At 44.3% G+C, this 25,765-nt stretch overlaps 1 protein-coding gene across 1 annotated transcript in view; it reads left to right on the top strand.

Annotated features, from left to right (window-relative positions):
- IMPDH2 (inosine monophosphate dehydrogenase 2) overlaps positions 1-25,765 on the top strand; it is a 336,137-nt gene that overhangs the window by 31,697 nt on the left and 278,675 nt on the right. The gene's annotated exons all lie outside the window — the stretch shown is intronic.

The following is a 25,765-nucleotide window of genomic DNA, read 5'->3' as shown; positions in this document are numbered from 1 at the left end:
AATTACTGCCCATTGGCGAAAGTAGCACTAAGGAAGGCTCAGAGGGGTACTACGAAGCTAACAAAGAGGCAAAAAGCCTTTTCTTTGCAGAGCGCATTGCTGGCTCTAGAAACAATTAAAAGGAAATATTTGCCATTGTTCAGAGTTTCCTTAATCCCAGTGCGGAGCGGACGGACTTGCCTGTCTCGGCAGAGTGGTGTGAGAAATTGTCAGACTTTTTTATTGATAAAATCCAGGCAATACAGGATTTTTTAGAATCTGATTGCACAGGGCAGGCCGAATTCTACATCTCGAGCCTGCCAGTTCCCTCTCTGCTCGCTTCCCCACTGATGGCTTTTCTGCCGATTACCTTGAAGGATTCTTTATCCATCCTTGTATCCCTTAAATCTGGGTCTCCTTCTGATCCGTGTCCTGCTAGGCTGCTTGCTGAGGTTGCAGAGGTAGTTAATCCGGAGGTGAATGCTATTATAAATCTATCACTTCAGGCTGGCATTGTACCTCGGGTTTGGAGGTAGGCTAAACTCATATCTCTCCTGAAGAAGCCTTCCCTAGACCCAGACACACTTACCAGCTATCACCCTATTTCTCTTCTTCCGGCGGTGGCCAAGATATGTGAGAAAGCAGTCTTTAGGCAGCTATCCACTTTTGTTGAGTCGTCTGGTGCTCTTCATCCGGCTCAATCCGGATTTAGGGCATCATATAGCACCGAGACCGCTCTTGTGGAAATATCAGAAGCTATAAGGGAGTGTTTGGACGGGGGCGGCAGAGCGGCCCTGATTCTATTGGACCTCTCTGCCGCCTTTGACACGGTCCCTCATCAACAACTTCTTTCTAGGCTCTCTCACATTGGTGTGTCTGGCCGGGTTTGGAAGTGGCTTGAATCCTTCCTAGAAGATCGTACACAGCAGGTCTGGATGCCACCTTTTTCCTCTACCCCCCGGAAAGTGGCTACTGGTGTCCCGCAGGGCTCGACTTTGAGCCCCCTGCTCTTTAACATTTATATTACACCTCTGATCTTTCTTGCAGAGGAGCTGGGTGCAAAAGTCATAGCCTATGCGGATGACACTCTGCTCCTCTTTACCTGGAAGGAAAGTGAGGTGTCCCCTACAGCAGCCCAGCGTTGCCTTGTGGCTGTCTTCGGATGGCTGGGGGGCACAGCTGAAGTGTAATGAGGGTAAGTCGGAGGTTCTTCTTTATGGTTCCTTCCCTCTGTTCTTTAGGGAGACTTTGTGGCCTCCAGAGTACCCCCAGCCTCAGTCATCTGGCAACCCTGCAAAAAATTTGGGGATCTGGTTTGGGGAAGATCTCGGATTTATCGCTCAGATAAAGCGACTGGCGGGGGCGTGCTTCGGTATCCTAATCTCTTAGGAAGTTCTTCCCTCTGCTACCTAGATCTGCTAGGGAAATGGTGACTCTGGCACTCATCCTGTCCCGTATTGACTATGCCAATGGTCTATATATTGGACTCCCAGGGTATCAGTCAAAGATACTACAAGTAATACAGAATGTGGCTGCCAGGGTTCTGCTGCAAATCCCTGGGCGCGCAAGTATGAAACGGCATCTACGAGACTTGGATTGGCTGCCTGTGGTCCATCGAATCCAGTTTAAGGCCCTCACGCTGGCTCATAGAGCCCTGCATGGTCTAGGCCCGGTCTATTTCCAGAGGCGATTCTCCTTCTACGCTCCTCGCAGAAACCTCCGCTCTGCTACCCAGCGCCTGATTGCAGTTCCCCGTTTTCGCAGGGTTCGGCTAGGGGGTAGATCCCTTTCTGTTAAGGCTGCGGAGGCCTGGAATTCTCTTCCTCTGGAGCTGCGTAACATTCAGGACACCATGCTATTTAAGAAACAGCTGAAGACCTTCCTTTTCAACCAATTCATCTAATTTCGCTGCTCTGCTGTTATGGTTCACCAACCGCTCCGGGACACTCTTGTATCCGTGCGCGATACAAATGTTTAATAACATAACATAACTTTTTGTATAGTATAAAGAGACCAGCAGTGTGTTTAAACGATCTATTATGCTGTTGGGGGATTGTAGACCTCTGCACTTGATCTTCCCTCACAATTACCTTTAGGAGGAGCCTGTGTCTGCTCTATCGATACGACGGAGTCAAGTGCTGAAGTGGAAGCATTTGGCCAAGTTTGCAGGGCCACAGTATGATTGACCCAGGGACCTCGGAGGCAGATGACCCTAGCTCCCATCAGGCCTCAAAAGCCAGTAAAAATTACCAGACCTGCAGGTCTAGGGACTAGAATAATCTACTCTTAGCTGCAATGTGCCTGACCCATAAACTGTTCTCAAATTGTGTGATCCTAGGCAAATGTTCTCTTTCACAGTCCCCTCTTTCGTCAGTCATCACATATGAACCCACATATGAGCCCACCTTCAAATATGTGAGTTCAGCAAGTCTACTGTACAAAACCTTATGTTTGATTTCATAGATTCACTTTTTGCTCAGGCCTAAGCATTGTCTATTATTTCAACCGCATAACAATACACAAAAAATAGCATTCATCAAACAAATACACAAATGGCATTTTATTTAATGTACAAATACATTAAAAAAAAATCAATGTAATTTTAATAGCAAGGTCTGAGCTTTTCTAAATGCAATTGAGGCCTCTCATTGTCCACACTGTATTCTGTTTGATGCACCTGTACTGCTCCCACAAATCAATATGAGGATACTAATTTAATTTTTGTCCTCCAATTTCAAATTTCTTTACATTAAGTTAAAAAATTTCCAGTTGTACATATAGCTATTTAAATACGCTTGATTAAACTATTGAACTGTTAAATTAATTTTCTAAGTAGTCACAGACCCCCCTGTGGAGGCTTTGTGGACCCCCAGGAGTCCCTGGAGGACAGGTTGGGAACCACTGATCTGCATAAACTATGTCCTTTGTTCCGACGTAGACTCCATCGACAACCCAGTCAACACTAACATCTATGTAGATACCGTAAATAGTTATTTCATTCCACTCACTTTTTCACAACTTCATGTAACGGCAAACTATGCAAATTTCGTACTCTGAATTGGAAGCTGAATGCAGTGACCAAGATGCCTCAGACTGCTTACAGCTACACGCAGCTGGATGTTTGTTACATACCAGAATTTGAAGAGGATGCCATCGACGAGGACAAAGTTTACCACAAGTATAATTACTAGCTACAAGACGGCATGCCACATCATCCTAGTCAACCCCATGAAAGTCCTTATGGGGATGTGGAATCATGAGTTGTCTGTCCCTGTCGTCTTTCTGACAATGCAATAGATGAGTGAACCATGTCGGACTACTTCAGCATCAGCCTGTGAGGGCTGCGTATATCCGCACTTCTGCCTCAACCATTGCCCCAACTCTGTTGCGCCCACCACTGCTGCCTCCATCGCCACCCCCACACCCTGTTCTCCAAGGGACCAGCTCAAAGTACAGTAACACCAAAACTGGTGCCACCAACTCCTGAGGATATGGGAGAGAAGATTCTTCTGAATCACCCTATTCAGACATGGAAGAAGATGGCAAATTACCTTGTGAAGCTGTTGACGAATTGGGTGATTACGTAGCACCTAAGAAAGGCAACTAGTCCCCCGCCCAACCAGATTCTCCTCCAGACTACAGAGCCTGTTTCCATTCACTTTTGAGAGTGCAGCTAACAAAATTACTTCCTATATGATTTAAAGTAACAACCACTATAAAAGCAATTCCTGAACTAGAATGAATCTGGTCAATGGGTCTGAAGCTAATGAAAATGCTGACCACAGTATCAGCAGTGGTGGCTTGCTTGGAGAAGAAATGCAGTGCTCTTAACATGGCCCTTGCCTTCCTCATGGGCCATCCAAAGCCGGACTCAGTCATATACTCAGCTGTGCAGCGAAAGCTGAAAAACCTCAATTTCGTCTTCCTTCAGATAAGGGTTGGAGAAGCATTGACAGTTTGAAAATGGAGTCTGTTCCATGGCGGCTGCGTCAATCAAATTTTCATATTGGCAATCGAATGCTGCTAAAAGCACCAAATGTGGCTTGCCATCTCACCACTGATTGATCTCATACCAGAGCATAAAAGGGACCTTGGTAAGGCACAAGTGCAACAATTTCAGCAGATATTAATTGATGCTGCAATAGGCATATTCAATGTAGCTTTTCGACAATTGGCAGGAGAAGCTGTTTTGAGACTGCAGAGTTGACTGCGTTGCAGTGCTTTCCGTCCCAAATTTCAAGCAAATATTTTGGACCTGACTTCTATGCAGCAACCCTGTTTGGCAAGCATGTGAAGGATTTGCAGAATATTTAAACTACTGCTTGCCTCAGATGTTAGGGTCATTAAGTATACCCTTACTAAGACGACTGACTGGTCAAGGCTCCTTCAAAGGAAACTGCAAACATTTTAACTTTTGCCTGCATCACTCTTCCGCAAATTGGTCTTAACACTGAACATTGACAAGTTATTCACAGAGCCTTAAAAAGACTACAGTTCATGGTTGCGATACTGGACACACAACTGGGAAAAACTTCACCTCTGCTTAAACATTAAAAAGCTTTATTTCATGGCAAAGATTTCATGACAAACAGTTGGGCATAGTAAGAGTGGAAATCTCTGCTGCATCTGTCTTCATGTAAACGTCTTCTACCCTTTTGTTGATCCTGCATGAGGGACATCCAGCAAGAACTGGACAACCAATGAAACCCATTCAGGGCGCACGGAACCACTTAATCCAAGTCACAGGGACTTTGAAGGAAGTGCTGGTACGGTGGCAGATACCTGTGAATATCAATACAGGCCTTCCCTTGCATCCTAAATCGGAAAGAGTGATGCAACAAATACTTTCATGGAAGCCTGGAGCTCCGGGCCATAAGACTGGTTCCCCAAGCATTTCTTCCAAGGCTGGCATCTCCCATTGTTCTCATAAGAACAGACAACACTTCATTGATTTGAATCACCAAACCAAGATGAACCAAGATACGTCTGCTGTGAGAAGAGGTGCAGTCAATGTGGGACTGGGATACCTCCTATAATGTGGACATTTCAGTGGAGCATCATCTTCGTCGGCAAAATGATTAGGTCAGCATGCTGTCAAACATTATTGGACTGTCACAAATGAGTGCTTCACTGAAACCAAGTGGATTACATCTTCCACAAATGGAGCCCAACCAACATAGGATTTATTTGACACCCAGAACAACAAGAAATGCCAGTATTACACAGACGGGTTATAGAAACCAGGGTCCAGATCAGATAGTCTACACTTTCACTACACCTTACCACCATTAATCCTGATACCCAGGGTCCTTAGGAAATGAAAGATGGACTATAGTACTGTGATTATCATTGCTCCATTCACATGCCTTTTGGGCTGTTTCTCGCATAGCTTATGGGAAACGGTTGCACAAGTGCTGCCACAGGTCCTGGAGGAGGCCCAGGCTGTGCGCTACCAAGTAGTGAGAGATGGGAGGGATGCAGTGAAGTTCACCATTAGTGGTGGTCTGGATACAACCGTCTAGCTGGGCAGTGCGGTTTTGTCAATAGTGGCCTAGTGGGGCCACACCTGGCTGAGATCTGGCTTTTCGGGGGATGTCCAGGCCAATCTCATGGACATGCCCATCAATGGGACTCGTCTGTTTGAAGAGAAGGCAGACTCTGCGCTCAAGCGCTTAAAGGACTCACCGGCTTTGGCCAAGTTCTTGGGCCTCTCAGTGACACCTTGTCCTCAGTCTGTCTTTCGCCCCTTCATGGCAATGGAAGAGGCTTTGAACCGCATTGGCCATTGCCCAGCCACTGTCCTACACAGGCTTCCCAAGTTGTGCAAGAACATGGTGCATTCGAGCCTTGTAACAATGATAGCCAGGAGTCGGTCACCAACCCCCAGGCAGCTGCAGGCTCTAAGTCCTCTTTAGGCATTTCAGTGGTTGAATGGCTGCAGCAGCGCCTCCAGTAGTTGCAGTGCCAGAGGTCACCGTCTGGGAGCAGCGATCAACACTGGAGCCCTGATCCCTGAGCCAGACAGCAGGTAGCGGGTGAAACGCCGACCGGCAGAGGTGAGGTGAGGCGGGGTGGAGAGCAGAGTACGATCTTTCGCAGAGTCGGGGGCCTGCTCCCTGCCCGGTCTGGCAGTGGCTCACGAGTCGGTCCTGCTCGGCTCTTGATTCCCGCTTTACTCCCAGGTCACCTCCGCCTCTTCAGCTTGCTCCTGCTTGCTCAGCTTACTCCTCCGCATTAATTCCTATGCAGGAGCCATAGACTATGGCTCCTGCATAGGAATTAATGCGGAGGAGAAAGCAGTGGTCTGACCGTAGCGCCCAACACCGCTGTGTGTTAGCGGTTCCTGCAGACCTGTGCTCCGCGACCCACAACCACTTAAAAGGCCAACCTCGCGGCATCTGTAACTTGAGCGGGTGCAATACAAGCGCAGCCACTTTTTGCAGGTGGCTGCCAAGTGTGTGACCCGGTGGCCAGTGGAGACGGCCCGACCAGGTTTGGCTGTGACCTGCAAACAGGCCCTGGTGTCCCTGCTTGTTTGCTGGCCCTCAGGAGTTGGCTCCCAGAACGGAGGGGTATTGAGGACGGAGGATTGAGTCAAGAGCGACCGTAACTGGTCACTTCGGGGGTCAAGAGCTTCTGTTCACCCAGTCACATTTATTCCAGGTGTCCCAGCAGGTGTGCACGCAGTGGTTGCTTACCAGCTCTTCTTTACTCCCACCTCCCTGTTCCTCCCTGCTGAAGTAACCAACCTGCACACAGTGAACCAACTAGTGCCAGCAAGTGGCACCCGGGAAATTAAATAAAATAAAAACGAGGAAAACATGCCAACTTAAAAGGAATCCAAGGAGGGGCGAAACCCCAAGTAAATATGTGATCTGGCAAGGTCAGGAAGACATCGGTGGATTAAACAGCCGCTCATAAAAAGAACTAAACAAAAACACCTATGAAAAAAACCCAAACGGAGCAAGTTCTACACCAAGGAGTTTATTAATCTCCCCAATAGCTACTATGTTTGTAAGATCAACTAAGTGTACACTGGGGCCCCAAAGCACCAAACTTCAATTTCTTAAGGACCTGGGATCAGTAATCTGCAGTAACGGGAGACACTCCTGGTTTGAGGACTTCTTTGGCCCCCCCTTAAGACTGAATCCCCGCCGGTCACGCAAGTGGATGTGAACCTCGCCAATAATGCCACAGGGCCAACTAACTCCCTACTAACTGCTAACGCGGATCAAGACCCCTGTGCATAAAGTCACCAAGCAGCTGATCACGGCAGGAAACATACTGTCAGTGGCCACACCTTGCACCACACCTCAACCGCTCTTGTCCACACCGATCGCACAGAAAATTATAAAATGGGAAAACAAATGCAGCCACTCGGTCTAATCAAAACCTATGTAGCAAGCATCTCCGCAAACCTAGACACAAACCAAGAGAATAAAGTCCAGGCCAAACTGTCAGCCACATTCCCTCACGTTCTAGGATCAGGGTTACATGTCTATCCCACAAACCTCTCAACTGAGCACTGAAGATTTCATGGCAAAATCTACATATACCACTAATAGATAAGGATGATTTGAAAGGCTAGCCATTTCAAAGTAAACTTACAAGAGGCGTTGTCTGAGGTGTCACTAAGAGATAAGGAAGACTCAACTTAAAACAATGGGTAAGTTTAAAAAAAAAAAAAATGTTGCCTCAAAACTGCAATAATCAATCTCCACTGAAAGCGAAGGACAGTGACGGGCTCATTCTTCCAACAGTCAACTGGGCAAATGATAAGACAGACCCAGATGGAATTAATTTCCCAATTGTTGCGATCACTACAAGCATACTCTGATTTTGCAGTCAAACAAATTAGATATTCAAATAGATCTAATGAACATTATCGCATCGAACATTGCAGGGATAAACTCTAAATTGGACAACTCAACCAATCTAATAAAGAGAGCACAATCCACATACTCCCAGCAGGTATCTTCGTGTGCATGCGGCCCAATACTAGACAAGTTAAGTTTGTTACCGAATTTGGTGGAACAGATTCTCCATCTTAACCAAACGTTTGTTATCTCCAACTCTCACCCGGTGTCAGCGGATAAAGATTATACCTGTCTAACCTTAAACGAGCAGCTGTCGCCGGTAGTACCAATTACTGAGTTTGGAACTAACAACTTCATCCAGCCATCAGCCATAAAAATGGCTGAATTTGCAAATGACGAAACTGAAGCCTATTAAAACCACTGCTGCAATCCAGAAGGCAAAAAAAGAAAGGAAAGCAAGCAAAAAAAACACGTTACACCATATGAAAATCGTGGAATGTCTTTCTTCTCCAACACCTGCTATTCCGCCGCCTACCCAAACTGACTTAAACAAGGGGTCTGTAGGAACAAACACAGAAGCATTAGGGTTTCATAAAAAACAAACCAGTGACTCCACTGCCTCGGTCCATGCTAACCATCAAGTGGAATCAGTAACACACAAGTTGGCTGACGGAGTGAGTTTGCGCACACAAGATATCAAGGTGCAAAAAGAGAGGGAAATAATGAAAGGACCAATCAGTGTACCTTCATGCTCATGTTACTCACCAGCATTACAATCATTGCCTGAAGTTCAAAATTACTCAACTGGAATAACGGTAAATCCTAAATATGTTAACATTGCAAACACGATGCAAGAAATAACCGAATATTTAACCAGCCCAGACACACTGGGCTCTCAGCAGCTGGAAATAAGAGTAACTGCTCAGGACTACCAGGATTTCACATTGCAAACCAGATAAATTCCGTATCAAAGGACAGCACTTATAAGGAAAACCTAAGGAATTCAATAAAGCCGAACCGCACAGCGCAGCAGATAATATGGACGCCTGAATATGAATCACAAGGCATAAATAACATTTTAAACAGAAGTAATATATTTTATTGAAAAATAAAGTTATAACATAACATTACAGGGACACCACTTACATCAAATCATATATATGACGTCGCTGCACATCATGGAGCGTATCATGGGGTAAAGCAGTTCTGAGAATGTTAAGGGAGTGCAGAGAGATAGTTATACTGTGCACGATATAGTTATACCGTGCAGATCATGAAGGAAAAATAACTTTACATACAATAATCAAAGAAAATACACAACTTGTGACTTATTGAGTTAGGTGGATTCCGTGATAAACAGAAGTAATATATTAAGACTCGCAGTGGAAATTCTGAATCTAATCAAGATACACTCGCCAACCTTCTGTACCCACCCCAGGGAAGGGACCCATTGGTCCCTGCCCTTTACCTACCTGTAACGCCTCTAAATCTAGTATTTAGGGGGCACCCTGAACCTTGCTTCCTCAGATCCAGCCTAACAACAAGAAGAAAAGGACCGAACAGCCGTGCAGTTAGCTAACAAGAGGAAGACGCCCACTGACTTGGCCCCAGCCCTAATGGCCTGTCTCCGCTCAAACCTGCTCCTGCGAAATCCCGGTGTGTCCTGCAGCCAGCAACCTCAAAAACCCCAGCGACCTGCCTGCCTTCACTTCCAAAGACTGCTGCTCCTGTGAACACTGGATTTGTTCACCTGCAACCTCGGGCAGCAGCTGGAGACCGCAAATCCGCCCCACTCTTCACCCACCGTCCATGGCCCGAGCTTCAGTGGGCAAACTCAGGCGATCCTGGACCAAGATTCGGCAAACCCTGACCTGCCTCCAGCATCCATCGGATGCCTGCAGCCTAAATCCAGAAGGCCCTCCTAACCACGACCCAGAGCCGGTAAGAAGATCCGACCCCCAAAAGGCACCCCTGCACCCGACGCCCCACAGCCTTGTGTGCCCAAACCGACTGTGCCTAACCCTTAACTTCCCAACTTACCTCTCAAAGTGGTAGTCACACCCAGATGTCCTTCGTCTCCCTGCCTGTAGTGCTTTTGCAAACCGGAGGTCCTCCTTTGAAAACAGGACACCGACCTCGAAACAGCACCCTACACCTGGCTGCCCTAGTGCCACTGAGGGTGCACCTTTGATGCTACCTTTTTCCCCATTTGCCCTGAGATAGTCTGAGTTTTGCTCTCACAACTCAATGGGCTGCTTGCCATCATCCACAACCGGAGGCTCCCTATCCCCTTTGGAAAACATTGGGCCTCAACACTCGGCCGCCCTAGTGCCGCTGAGGGTGTAACGAGAGTGCATCACTGACCCAGGGGGACCCCTGAGCTAACCCCAGAACCTTAACTCCCACAGTCGATAACTTACCTTTGAACTGAACCAGTTTTTCCTTCATAGAAACTTTTTGGAACAAAATTGTCAGTGTTATCCTAAGTGTGGAGTTTTGAAATCTAAACCTATTCTTTAAAAATCGCACGAATAACAAACTTATTTACTTACCTGTTTGCAAGAAATGTCCCAGTGCTGAATCTAGGTATCCAGCACTGAGTAAGAGAAGTAACGTAAAAAGTACAATTTCTATTGTATTTTCAAACTGTTCTACATTCAGCAAATTATTACTGTAAAGTATGTAATGCTTACCTGTGCCAGGCTTGCTTGGTTCTAAAAATAAAACCGTATTTTTTTACAAAAACAATTGGTCTAGAGTTCAGTTCTTGAGTGTGTGAATTCATATGCTGACTGAGTGTGTACACCAAATGCTTAACACTCCTCTGATACTGCCTTACTGCTCGACCACTCTACCTCAAATAGAGAGTAAGGTTCTATCTAACTTTAACCTCTGCCTACCTCTGGGGTCACCTGGACTCTATTCACACTATGCCTCATTTTGGTGTAGTATATATAGAGCCAGTTTCCTACATGAATTGATTTAAACTTCTGCTTTTAATTATAGTTGACATATGCAGTAAAATTGTTATGGTTTTAATTAACTGAACAATAAACTATACTTACTTAAAAGTTCTCTTAGCTTGGTTCTGCAAGACCATGGGTGTCCAGTTGGAGGGAGAATCAAATAACCTCTCCTCCACTGGCAGTCCATAACCTCGAAAGAATAGGTCAGGCACATCATACAGAGGGGTTACTGCCTCCCTTTCCAATCTGTCCCTCCTCCTTTACCGCCATCTCAAGAAGACTGGCGGTGGATCATCATATCTTGTTCCGAGAGGGTGCTACAGATCTCCTGGCCAAGGGGGCTATAAAAAGGGTTCCAATATCAGAAGTAGCACCCAAAAAGAACAAAGGTGTTTGTCCTATTCTAGACCTCCGATCCGTCAATCTCTTCCTCAAAAAGGAAAAATTCAAGATGTTTATGTTGGCTCAGGTCTTGTCTGCCGTAGATCAAGGAGACTGGCGAGTAGTGATGGACTTGCAGAATGCCTATTTTTAAATTCCCATTCTGCCTACAGAGAGGTGTTACCAGCGGTTCAAGGTAGGCCACAAGCACTTTCAGTACACTTTGCTACCCTTTGGCCTTACCATCGCCCCTCAGGTGTTCACCAAGGTGATGGCGGTGGTTGCAGTTCATTTGTGCAGGTTAGGGGTGTCAGTCATCCCCCTACCTCAACGACTGCCCGTTTTAAGGTGTCCTCGCCCCAGACTGTCGTATCCCATCTCCAGACTATGGCGGACCTCCTGCATTCACTGGGGTTCACTATAAGCGTGCTGAAGTCACACATGACGACTCCTCATACGCTTTCTTTCATCTGAGCTGTTCTGCACATAGTGCTGTTTTGGACATGTCCTCCTGCGCGGTGTCCCTAGGATATTCAGGTTATGATGCTTCTGTTTCAGCCTCTATCCTGGATTTCATTGACAATGACTGAAGCTCCTGAGTATTAGATCCAAATGGGAAAGGACCGTCGCACGTCCGTGTAATTATGTTTTGGTTGGTGTTATGGTCGTTGGTGCAAATTGGTAAATCTTCCTGAGTTTGAGGGTGTATTCAATAAATGGTTTGCGTTGCTCCCTGGGCGAGAGGACGTCTCCAATTGCACTCCTTTATATTTCAATAAGGTATTCACTCTTGTAAAATATTTTCCAAATCAATTTTATTTATTGTTGCTTTTTAATTCATTGTATTATATTACTTTCTTCAGTAATAAAGGGATGTGTTCTTTTCACACATTAGTGTTTTATCATGCCCAATGCCTTTCGGGTTCTGCCCTTCATCAGGGGCGTATTTGTAAACATAGAGGATGTTTTCAGTATAGTCCCATAAAAGTTGATATAAATACATATGCATTGTATTGATAGTTACTATTATACATGTCATTCATGCGTATGGTTTACTGGCATGTTAGGGATAATCCGGTGTTTTTTTTTTTTTTTACTGTGTTAAAAATGTGTGAAAGTCATGTAAACTGACACGAGGTGAACTGGGGTTGAAAAGAATCCGATTGCGATGAATCGGTACATTGTGCTTAAGTGTATGAGTCGAAGAATTTACATAGTGACAGCGTGACTGAATTTAAATCTGAATCCTATCAAGTCGATGAATTTACACTGAGTAACAGCTTGACATCAATCCCGACCAATGGTGCTCGTGATTTTAGACCAAGCATGCATTGTAACAAACCTTCGTTGCACTGTATATTTTGAATGTCTGGTTACTTCCTCGATAAGACAATTCTAAGTAGCATTTGTAAAATAGGCACATGGTTAACCTGAACATAATAATAATGCGTGAAAAATAGTCCTGGCCGTGGTTTTATAGTTAGTTTCTCACCTTATTTGAGTGAATAGCCTGTTAGAATTCCTTCCATCATAAGTGAAAAAGTTTTGAGTCGGCGTCCCGAGTTGTGCCGTGTTCGCTATGTGACCCGGTATAGTGAAGGAAACCAACACATGCTTCAATTTCCGGAAGTAGGATACGAGTTGATTTTGGATTTTTTGTCTGAATGTTGCTTTGATGTTCTGTTAAACAGATTTTGATTTTGCGTTCAGTTTTTCCTACATGTGCGTATCTGCATGGACATTTCAACATGTATATCACGTTTGTGCTGTCATGTGGCTGTGACTCTTAGTCCCATGGGCTCCTGTTGGTAAATCATGCCAGATGGCGTACGCAGGCTCTGCAGTGGGACCTAAAGGTCCAGTGGGTGCATCATCATGGGAATCGCTCCGATGTGTTCCAAATCTCGAAATAAACTGCAAAGGACCTGTAGTGGTGGCTTAAGAACTGCAGTTGGGTCAGAGGCAGACTCCAATCCCTTCCTCAGCCAGATCTCGCAGTAGTGACAGATGCATCACTCATGGGATGGGGCAGCCATTTGGGAGAGGTGGATATCAGAGGACTTTGGGCTCCACATCAACTTCTTGGAGCTCTGGGCGGTCCGACTAGCATTGAAAGCATTTCTTCCCTCTGTCAAAGGGAAGTTAGTGCAAGTGTTCACGGCAACATCACAGCCATGTGGCACTGCAACCAGTCTGGCGGGCTGGGGTAATAAGCCCTTTGTCAAGAGGCACTGCGTTACTGGAAATGGCTGGAATAGCAGGGCACAGCCCCGGTGGTTCAACACCTGGCAGGGTCTCTGAACGCCAGGGCAGACTCACTCAGCCGTCGATGCCTAGTAGAACACGAATGGCCCCTTCAGCAGGAGAAATCTTTCAGCATTGCAGAGAACCTTGGTTCGATTTGTTCGCCTCCGAAGAGAATGCGCAGTGTCAGCAGTACTGTGTGCTGGAGTTTCCAAGGCGGCTATCACTTGGCGACTGTCCTCGTTGCGAGTGCATGTCCGGCATGCTGTATGCCTTTCCACCCATACCACTCCTACCCAGCATTCTTAAAAAGATCAGGAGCGACCTATCCCAAGTCATTGTTGTGGCTCAGTACTGGGCGAGGAGAGTCTGGTATCAAGAGCTTCTGAAAATGTGCATCAATCCTCCAATCAGACTGCCCCTTCAGGAGGATCTTCTGTCATAGCAGCTGGGGAGGGTCCTCCACCCGAACCTGTCAACTCTGCGCCTCCATGTGTAGAGATTGAGCGGCGGCTTTTGACCTTCCTCCCGAAGTATGCAATGTTATTTTGGCGGCCAGACGGCCCTCCACTAAGGTAGTGTATATGTATGTATATGTATATGCACCCTAGACACACCATTGCAGGAATCCCCTATGGTGAGATCTTGAGGTTAAAGAGGATTTGTAGTTCTCCTTCTGATTATGAAACTTGCCTAATAGAACTTATGATACGGCTAATACGGGGTATTCTGATAGCATCTTAAAAGCAGCCCTTGATAAATCTTTATCTCGGTCCAGAGAGTCTTTTTCCAACTATAACTCCTGTAGAAGAAACCCCTATCGTAACAGACCCTCCAGTAGAATGCCCACGCCTGATTACCACATACAGTAGAGAGGACATGAAAATCAAGTCCATCATTAATAAAAACTGGCCTATTGTCCTTAGTGACCATGTACTTAACACTAGATTGCCAGCCTCTCCCACTGTCACCTTCAGACGTGCGAAAACTATGGGTAATTGTTTGGACAGAGCAGCCCCTGAGCTTAAAATGAAAAAACCTTGGCTACGACCTACGCGGGGTTTCTTTAAATGCTCAAGCTGCCGTGCTTGCAAATTTGGCACTACTATCTCGCATTATTCTACTCCATTTAGCTCCATTGCTAAACCTATTTTGGGAAATTTTTCCTGCAGAACAGACCATGCTGTTTACGTTCTGACATGCACCTGTGGGCTTAGATATGTTGGTAGTACTAAGCTCCAGGTGCATGTCAGGATATTGCAGCATTTACGGGCAATATTACACAATGACCCGGCATATCCGGTTGCCCGGCATTTTAAAAGGGCACACAACAATGACCTCACATGCTTGAGTTACTCTGTGATTGGAGCAGTTCCGCTGCAGAAAAGAGGGGGAGATCGTGAACTCCAGCTCAGAAAATTGGAAAGCAGATTCATTTTGGAGCTCGACAGCCGTTGGCCAAATGGGCTCAATAATATTGAAGAAATGCACCACTACTTATAACATTGGACTGCTTATCCCTAGATATTTCTGAGTTGTTTCACAAGTAGTTCATTTCTATTCATTCATTCTTCCTTTTCTCCTCTTGGTGATATTTTCTCCTAGTTAGGTTCCCTATTAGGAGAAACTAGATTTAGAAGAGTGGTAGAAAGGGTTGGGTGAGCAGTGAGCCTTGGGTGATTAAGATGATTTGTACCTTTGCCTATATCATTGTATTGTAGTCTCGAGCTCACTTGCTTTGATATCTATATATGAATTGTTTACATCAGTATATTATGAAATGTCTTTTAACTTTTTCTACTGGATTTTAGATCAAGTTATATTGTGTCATGACATGTACCTAACTATGGGGGATGATACTATTTTCACATATGCCCATTTTTTAATTTTTGATACATTTTTGATACTTTTTTTACCATCTATGATCTTGGGGAACCTATAATTTAGCCATACAGATATTCATGAAAATTTGAAATTCAAAAAATTATATATGTATGAAATTTGAAGGTATCGTCGTTCCGATGGTAATGCGGTTGATTCTCGCACTTTGCACTTTTTGACTTACACACTTTGCACTTTATCTTTCGCTGCTTATGCACAGATTTGCACATGTGAAAAATAATGCTATTAATAACTTGCTGTGACAATTATTGAATTGTTGGTGGTCTTTAGAATCATGAGTATCGTATTTATACAGTTTAGCATATTTCGTTAATCTAAGGAAATCCAGATTGGTGATGTTTAACAATACAATAGTCTATGTACATGTTTTAAAATGGTTTACAATGTCAGAATTTCCTTTGAATTACTTGGATTTAACCAGTAATGATTTTTTTATGGTGCAATGCTATACACAGATATATGTATATACAAAACTAGCAGCGACAGTACTTTTTCACTGTTTTGCAAACACATGCAACACTGGAGGTCACCACCAGGGGGTGGTGACGTTTTCTAAAATAAGTGTATAAAAGAGCATTACAAACGTAACTATGTTGCAGCGTGAACATGGGCACCTTGGCCCGAAACGCGTCGCTGGTTCTGTGGGTGATATGTTAATAAAATTACATCTTGCTGACTTTGCTGGTCCGTTCCTCTACTTGCTGGCGTGGAAGCGTGGGCTGCGAGCGCAGAGCGTGCAGAGGAGGAGCTGTGCTTTCGTATATAAATATATATATATATATCTGCCGTTGTCAGAAATTTGTAGTATACTGTACATAAAGATCTATTGACCCTCTTTCTGCTTCTACTGTTCTTTTGTTCATTCTGACCCTTTACCAGCAGGGCTCTGCTTTGGGAACTAAGGGTTACCTTTCTGCTCTGCTTTACTAGGGCTGCCTGACCAGCCCTCTTTCTTTAAGTCTCCTATTGTGCATACATTTCTAAAAGGGCTGGCACACTTGTTTCCACCCACGCCCTTTGTTATGCCACATTGAGACCTTAATTTGGTCCTCACATGATGTGCGCTCCATGTAAGCCTTTTCACAGCTGTCCCCTCTGGCTATTGACCATCAAAAGAGCCTTCTTAGTGGCGATTACGTCTGCCCGGAGGGTGAGTGAGTTACAGGTGGTATCTTCCCCTATCTGATGTGCTTTCCAGACAAAGTGTTGCTTCGCACCTGGGCTTCCGTTTTGCTGAAAGTAGTGACCCCATTCCATCTGGGTCATTCCATCACATTGCCCACCTTCTATGCTTCCCTGATTCCCTCTAAGGAAGAGGAGCGTCTCCACTGACTGGACTCAAAAAGCAAGTTTCTACCTTTTACCGCATTAAAGAGTTCCGGGTGGACAACCAACTCTTTGGAGGGTTTGTGGGAGCTACAAAAGGAAGGGCATTGCAGAAAAGGACAATTTCTCACTGGTTCGATTTCTGCATTAAGATCTGCTATGCCCTGAAAAAGAAGCAGCCACCTGAGGGATTAAGAACCCATTCCACCAAGGCAAAGTCTGCGACTACGGCCTTTGCTCTAGGGGGTCGGGGGGGGGGAGAGGGGGTCCAAGTCCTAGACATCTGTCTGGCAGCAATGTGGGCATCATTGCCAAACATTACTGCCTGTAAAATCTGCAAAGATGGGCATTTTGCCAGTTCAGTCCTGCAGGACTTTCTAGTTTGAAATATTGGTCTGCAACCCACCGCCGAAATGGTATGGCTTGGGTATCTAATTCAAAGTTAAGGAATCTGCAGCTAGAAGTCTCTATCAGATGAACAAGTTACTTGCCTTGGGTAATGCATCATCTGGTAGAGACTATCTAGCTGCAGATTCCTTACAGCCCCACCAGGCCTCCCTGCTGTGCGGAATGCTGTAGAGCTAGCGTCACTTCCCTGTTCATGGTCCTAGCTTTGCACACAACTACGTCAGTTACTTCCTGGCTCTGCGCTTCTGGCGTGGAAAAAACGAAAAGTACTGACGTCAAAACGCCTGGGTGGCGCCTATATAGGCACTGCACCGTCCTAACCAACTGAGCCGAATGGAGCCACCTGACTGCACGTGTAAGTAGTAGTATTGCTCAGGATCAGGCCTGACTCCTGGGAAACGCAAAGGTAAGGAATCTGCAACTAGATAGTCTTTACCAGATAATGCATTACCGAAGGTAAATAACTTGTTCAATTGTACTTCTAAACTTTCCTTATGTTCACTGTTGATTGTAGTTATGCCTACTCTTGCCCCCTCTTTACTACCATTCTTACTTCTAGATTTACAGCTACTTACTCCCACACTTCTAATACCTACTGCTACTTTTATTTCCAACTGCTTATTTACTCATGCTTACTGTTACTCTTATCCCTGTGTACTATTTACTTCTATGCTACATCCCCACACTGAATCCAGTAGCACTTCCAGAGTTTTCTACCTTCCAGACTTCTAGCCTCTTCCACCACTAATTTTGTTCTCATTCTAAAAGTTCTCAAAACCTGAATGTGCTGTAGAGCTTTTGCATATTGCATCTTTAGAGCTTGGCAGACCAGTCATCCCTTCATTTGTTCTGTTGATTATTGTAATTGCATTTATATAGCGCTTGCTACCCCTGACGAGGCGTCTAATCGCTTTTTTGGCGAGTAACATGCTACTCCGGGACCCATACAGGATAAGTGTTGAATTAGTATAGTGAAACAACAAGCAAGTACATTTTAAGTGGTGGATAGGTTAGTCAGTTATTTGTATTTGGAATGATAGCAGAAGGATAGAGGAGGAAAAAGGTTTGTATTTATATAGCGCTTGTTGATGTACGCTATTCAGGAAGCCCATAAAGGATTAGTGGTGAATTAATATGGTGAAATATGAAGTAATTTCAGTGGTGGATGTTAGTCAGTTATTTGGAGTGAGAAGGATAGCGGAGGGATAAAAGGGGAAGAAAGGTTTGACTTCATATAACACTTGTTACCCCTGATGGTTGTTGAAGTGCTTTTCTGGCGAGTAGCACGCCGCTCTGGAACCCATAAAGGATTCGTGTTGAAAATTAGTTTAGTAAAATATGAAGTAATTTGAGTAGTGGATATGTTATTCAGTTATTTGGGTAGAGACGGGTAGGTGGCGGGATAGAAGAGGGAAAGAGGTTTGTGTTTATATAGGTCTTGCTACCCCTGATGGGGTTTTGAAGCGCAAGTAGCACACTACTCTGGAACCCCTCAGGATTAGTGTTGAATTAGTATGGTGAAACATGAGTCATTTTAGTGGTGGATATGTTTGTCAGTTTTTTAGATTGAGAAGGGTTGGGGAGGAGTAGAAAAGGAAAAAGGTTTACATTTATATAGCGCTTGTAACCCTGATGGGGTGTTGAGACTCTTTATTGGCGAGTAGCACGCTACTCTGGAACCCAGTAAAGGACTGGTGGTGAATTAGTATAGTTGAATATGGAATTTGAGAAGTGAAAATGTTAGTCTGTTAATTTTGATTAAAAAGTATAGTGGAGGGATAAAAGTGGAGTTTTTTTTTTTTTTTAGGTCTTCGCAGTAGGAGGAGGCTTTTGGATGAGTAAAAAGGAGTTTTAGAGGGGAGGATTCAGAGGGAAGAGTTTAGAAAGGTTTGTTTTAGGGGATCGGTCTAGTAAAAAGAGGTGTCGGATGATGCAAGGAGGGGTAGAGTAGGAGAGAGTCTAGAAAAGGTTATTTTGGCGATCATAGTAGTGGTATGGGGTTTGGGATAAATGAGAGTGGATGTAGAGGGTATATTGATAGATGTATAGGATGAGAAATAGGGTAGTGCATTGGAAAGAGTAGTGGAAATAAGTTTGAGATGAGTCAGAAGGTTGGGCTAGAAGATATATTGTGGTCCCAGTGTATTACTGGCTTTCACATGGAGGGGAGAAGATTTTGTTTTTTTAAACCCATAAATGATGAAACACTATGAGAGAGGAAACAATAATGTTAGACTTTACAGCATCTGCCAATACCGAATAGACCGTGATAAATAAACTATGATTTCATGTTATATGGCAAATATGTGTATAAGATGTGGACTTATCTGGTATATGACCAATATATACCAAAACTGTATGCGATATGTTTGTCACCATCACCAAAAATTCTCTCCCATCACCAACTATCCAACACCCCTTTTCACCTCTCTTCCCTCCTGGACACCACACATATTAATGTGATAACTTGTTAGGTTTTTACTTAAAACTGTGCATAAAAATGCGTTCCCAATGTGATTAAATAACATTGGTCGAACATTATTATTTCCTCTTATACTGTTTCATGATTTGTTTAAAAAAAAAAAAATCTTCTTCCCCTCCATGTGAAAGCCAGTAATACACTGGGACCACTTTAATATATACCGTCTAGTACCCAGGTCCCAGTGATTCCGGGTTTACCCTTGTTCTGTAACTAGAAGATATATTGATCGGAGTATAAGTTGAGAAATAGGGTAGTGCATTGGAAATGCTAAATTAGAAGAAAGTGATAAATATATAGATCCATAATTACAATGAAAGTATATAGATACATAAAGGAGGTAAGTATATGCAGATTAAAGATATTGATAGAGGCACATGATGAGAAATAGGGTAGTGCATTGGATATGCTTTTTCAGGAGAAAAGTAACACACACAGATCCAAGTACATTGAAGGTACATAGATGCACAATGGAAGTATGTACATGTAGACCAAAGATTTGTATTTATTATTTTTTCTCAACATAATTATTTTACATGTTTATATAAAGTAATACACAAAGATAGGTACATATCTATAGTGAAAACAAATGCTTATATACAGAGGGATATGCTGTAAATTTTTGTTTGGTTATGGTGCTTATGTGGGGAAGAGCCAAATCTTGAGTAGTTTTCTGAAGCTAAGGTGGTTGTCGGTGGACCTTATGTTGGGGGGTGTAAAGAGTTCCGTAGTTTGGCTGCTTGAACAGAGAAGGATGTGCCACCCATGGTTTTTTTCTTGTATGGTGGGATTTTGAGGCGAGATGCTCCTTTAGAGCGGAGGTTCCTTTGTTGAATGTGTTTGGTGATTTTATTCCTGATGAAGAGTGGACCCATTACTTGTACTGCTTTATGGGTGATACAAAGCAGCTTGAACGTGGATCTTCTGGCAACCGGTAACCAATGCAGGGCTTTCAAGGCAGGGGAGATGTGGTCTCGCAGTTTGATATGCAAGAGCAGTCTGGCAGCCGAGTTCTGAATCCGTTGTAGTCTTTCTGTGGTAGAGGCTATTGGCGTAATAGAGTTTGGACCGAACAAGGGAGATGGTAGCTTGGACCTTGTGTGGAAATCCCAAATGAGGGAAAATTAGTCGCAGCATTTTTATAGTGACAAAGCTTGATCTTGCTATTTTATCCACTTGGGCATTCGACAGCTTGGAGTCCATGGCCATTCTGAGGTTTCTTACCTCCTTCGATACTTTAGGCAGTGATCCCAGTTCATTAGGCCACGCGGCAAGCTGGTTGTAATGTTTCTAATGGCCACATGTGAGTATTTCAGTTTTTGAAGCATTCAATTTGCGATTGCTCTAAGTCATCCACTGATCCACGGCTCTTTGACAGCTGAAAATTGGTGATTTTCCAATGTCTTTGGGGCATTTTAGTTGAAGGAGTATTTGTGTGTCATCTGCACAGTTATAGCACGTGAGGTGAAATTTATAGATCAGTACTGGTAATGACTTCATGTAGATGTTGAAAAGCATGGGCGAGAGGATAGAACCTTGAGGGACCCCTGATTTTGTGGAGTACGGTTTGGACGAGAAAGGTGGGGTATGGATGACATTAGTTCTGATTCGAAGGTGGGACGCGATTCAGTCTAGAACAGTTTCCTCTATGCCGGCTTCATAGTCTTTGTTTCAGATTGTCATGGTCAACCGTGTCAAAGGCAGCTGAGAGGTCCAAGAGGAGTAGCGCAGCAACCCCATTGCGGTCAACTGCATTCTTCAGGTCATCCCAGATGGCAAGGAGTGCAGATTCAGTGCCTCTTCCCGGACGGAATCCTGTTTGGAAGTCTGAAAGTATGTAATTCTCTTCAATGAATTGTGACATCTGGGCGAACGCTGCTCTTTCTATCAGTTTGCCCAGGAAAGGTCCATTTGTAATGGGTCTGTAGTTGTCAGGGTTCAGCGGGTCCAAGTTTGTTTTCTTCAGTAAAGGGCGTATGTATGACTTTTTGAGTTCTTCTTGAAATATTCCAGTAGTTAAGGAATTGTTGATGATTCTTCTTACTGAAGTGGAAGCAGAGTTGTTAAAAGAATTGTCTTGAAAGTTTGTGGCGGACAGGGTTTGGAAGGGCTGCTGGCAGGCCTGCTTGCTTTGACCAGGTCCATAAATTCATTGTGTGAGATGTGTTGGAAGGAACGGAGAGGCTTGATAGAGCATTCTTGGATTGTTTTGTACAAGGGTTAGTGCTGGTGCTTTGTTTCTGTTTTAAGTAAGAGTCCAACTTGTCTGCTTTGTCCCTGTAATGATTTGCCAGTTTGTCTGTGAAATCTTGAGTAACAGGATGAGTTCCTTCTAGGCAATTTGGTTTGCGAAGTTCATTGAGTATTTTATAGAATTCTTTATTTGCACATTTAGCATTATGAATTCTGTCTGAATAGTACCTTTTCTTAGCTTTTTTGATAGCCTACTTGTATAACATGTCAACTTTCTGTAGGTGAAATTTGTCTTGTTTGGCATTTGTTTTGAGCCCGGTACGTTGCAGCTTTCTAATTAGTTGTTTTATATCTTTTATTTATATGTTTCTCCAAGGCACTTTTTTTTTTTGTTCTGTTGTGTGCTTTTGAGTGGTATTAGGATGTCAAAAGCTTCCCGTAGCCACTCGTAGATTTTGAACAGAATTTATGGTTTCCAGATTTGTACTGGATAGTAGTTGTGTTTCTAAATGTTCAAATTGAGTTTGTTCCACGGCCAATAGGTGGATGGATGTAAGGTAGTTTTAGGTGAGTCGCTTAGTGTTTAATGTTGGAAAGCAAGCAAGTGGTGGTCTGACCATGTGACTGGAGTTATAGTTTGAAAGGTAACTAGTTCAGTATTAGCAAAAATGACATCTAGGATATGTCCGGCGGTGTGTGTCGGATTGTGGACAATCTGATGCAGGTTCAATACGTTTAGGCCAGTGATTGTTTTTGGATGGGTCATATTGGGTTTATCAAACCAGATTTTAAGGTCACCCAGAACGCATAGGCTGGAGTGTATTGTTATTCGGTTTGAAACTGTGTCTAGAAGTGCGTCTGGGAATGTTGCCTTGCTAGGTAGAGGTTTGTAAAGGAGCAGGAAGTTACAGGAAGAAGATGGTGTAGGATTGCATCTTGTTGGAGCCTGACAATTCTTTATGGAGATGTTGTCAATTTTAGTGATGTTTGCCTGAATACAACAGCTAGACCACCTCCTTTTTTGGCTATACAATTTTGGGTGCTTGTTAGATAGCCTAGAGGAATGGCTTCATGCAGGACTGGAGCCATATCTTCTCCCAACCATGATTCGGTTATGAATAGTATGTCTGGTTTTGCATCGGTGAGAAGGTCGTAGATGTGATGCTTGTTTTTAGAGAGGGATCGAGCATTTATTAGTAGACCGTTTAGTGAGTTGCCTTTGGTGATAGTGGGACTTTGTTTTGTAGAAGAGTGATCAGTATTGTGTGGGTTTGTAGCAGGGGTGTTTTTAGTGCTGGTATTAGCTGTATTAAGATAGCAATTGTGTAGCTGTTCTGTATCGTGTTCCTCATCCAGCATGCTAAGAAGGCATTTTGATGGGTCTGCGTGTGTATATGTTGGAGATGGTGTTTGAGAGTGAGTTGGAGTGCTGTGTTGCTTTTGTGGTGTAACATTGTTGTGAAGTAGACTTGGGGAAGTAAAGTTGTGAGGTGTGGCATGTTGCTTATATTTTTTCCGTGTGATTAAGGCGGAAGGTGTATGAGTCAGGGGAGGTGGTGCAGCATGTGGGTCATGTAGTAATGTTCTAAATTGTCCAATGGATGAGAGGTGGTTAGAAGAGAATTGCTGTATCTGTGTTAGGTGTGGTGGAAGAGGGAAAGCTTGGCATTGGAGTTTGTTCCTTTGTGTGGTTTGAAAGGTGGGTATATGTTTGTATTTTGTGATGGTAAGTATTATGAGGTGTTGCGCCTTGAAGATCTTGTTGTGCTGGTGTGTGTTATGTTTTGCTTTTGAGGAGTTGTGAAAAGGGGTGCTGATGTATGTTTCATGCAATGGATTTGGTTGTATAGTATTGTTTGTGAGAGGGGGTTGTGACATAGAGGGGGTGGTGATGTGTTTGAGTAGAGTGTATGTTGTGTGTATCGAGGGAATGAAGTAGAGGTTAGTGTTTATCTTAGACTGGTGGACTTGTGGAGAAGTGTGGCTCAATGGTTAGAGCAGGCAGACCTTGATGCAGAGCTCTGGCCAGGGACCAGGGTTCGATTCCCGCCTCGGCGGGTCTCCGGCTCATTAATTCCCCTGACTGGATATTCTCGCCTCAGTGCCTGTTCTGATCATGGGTCCCACGCTGCAACTCTGGGCAATAGCTTGCTTAGTCTCCACAACGGCCCCAAAAGCGCTGGGATGCCTGGCTGCACCTGGGGGGTGCCCAGGAGTGGACATTTCCCAGGAAAGCCAGGAAGGGTTCCTAAGCGGTATACGGACAGCGCCGGGACACCTCCGGTAGAGGTAGCTGTGCGCTTTACAAATTCCGACATTCACATTTACTGGTTTGTTGCAAGAGTTACAAAGTGTGGTGGTGTGCAGTGTGTGTGTTTAGCGTTAATGTTATTATGGTAGAAGGGAGAGGAGGGTGTTGGACAACTGATGGAAGGATGATTATATGTTAGTGATTAATGATGGTCTGTTATGTGTAATTACAGCAGGAAGAGTGTCTGAATGGGATGTAGTTATGTATGGTGTTGATTGCCGTTGTGTTAGTGTTAGTGATTGTATTGGTATAGGATAGAGTTGTGTACTGTTTGTAGGTGATGATGGATATGTGTGGTAGTTGGGATAGTAGGGTGTGTAGATGTGGTTTGGTTGGGTTTGTGGTGCATGCTAGTACATTAATCTGTGCATAGTGTTGTGCGTGGTGTACATTTGGTGTGAGTGTGTTGCTCTGTTTGTGGATGGTGTGGGCTGGGTATTGCTAAATGGGGAAAATGGGCAGCATTTCTGGCTCTGGCCCTGGCCAGTCTCGAACAGGCAAATGCCCTTGTTCTCTTCGCCCTTCGCCTTGAAGCCTGGGCAGAGACGCCCTAAGCCTGGCCTTTAATAGCCATAGTAATCAGGTGACCCCTGCAGCAAATGGGAACCCTAGCCCTAACACTATCCAATCACAACACTAGCCCTAAAATCTAGAAAAAATAGGAGACAATCTTAGCCCTAGTACCCAATCAGTTCAAAAACCCTGATCTCTACGTCCAATAAAGGCCCTAGCCCTACCAGTAGTCCCAAAACAGGTCCATGCAACCAATGTCACAGGTAGCCCTATTCCCAATAGAAAGCCTAACCCTACTCTTAGTCCCACAACTAGTCCAGCAACCAATCACACCAGAAGCCCTAATCGCTACTTCCAATTGAAGGTCTAACCCTAGCCTGAGTCCCACCCTACTCCCAACAACCAATAACATAGGAAGCCCTAGTCCCTACTTCCAATAGAAATCCTAACCTTAGCCCTAATCTCAACCCTACAATGATTAAATCACAGACTCAGAAACCAATAAGAACCCCCAAATACCGACCCAATGAGGACATTAACCCTAATCCAATAGAAACCAGATACAACCACCAATCAGTGTACCCATGTACCAACCACTAGCAGACCATATAAGGTCCCAGCGACCTCAGACAAAGCTTGCTGGCCAGGGAGTTGGAAGCTGCTTCTCCTGTTCCGAATCTCCTAGGGGACAGACAGGCTCAATCCACACTTTGGACTTCTGCAGGTCAAGGCCTCACTAACTTGAAATCTAACAATAATGTTTTAATAAAACTTTACTCCCCCTTCCCCCTCTCTGGCCAAAAAACAAAGTGCACAGCCCCTAGTAAACACTGTTTAAACAGCTCACAGAAGCACCCTCTGATGTAGAATATCCCTGTTGCTTGGGGTGGGCAGGGGAGGCTGGTTTCACATGGCTTGTGAACACAAAAAGGTGGCTAGGGGTGCACTGTTTTAACATACAGGTCTTAGCACAGAGCAAAGGAGAAATTTGGAGGGTAAACTGAAATTGTCACCAGGAATGAGAGGGAGAAACTACAGAGGTTGGACTGCAAATCCCACAATTCAACACGTTAAATGGAAGCAATCATGGGCAGTGAAAACCACAAGTTTAAAACACAAAACAGGTGATAAAATAAGCAATCTCAGGCAGGTTAAAACTACAATTTTAAACTGTAACAACCACAGGCAAAGACAGTAATCACAGAAAGGGAAAATCGTTTTTTAAACAACTTTTGTTTTGGGAAGA

Source organism: Lissotriton helveticus, chromosome 9, assembly GCF_964261635.1.
Source record: "Lissotriton helveticus chromosome 9, aLisHel1.1, whole genome shotgun sequence".
In the NCBI taxonomy this organism is placed as follows: Eukaryota; Metazoa; Chordata; class Amphibia; order Caudata; family Salamandridae; genus Lissotriton; species Lissotriton helveticus.
The sequence above is the reverse complement of the archived record's forward strand: the minus strand, read 5'-3'. Positions and strand labels throughout refer to the sequence as shown.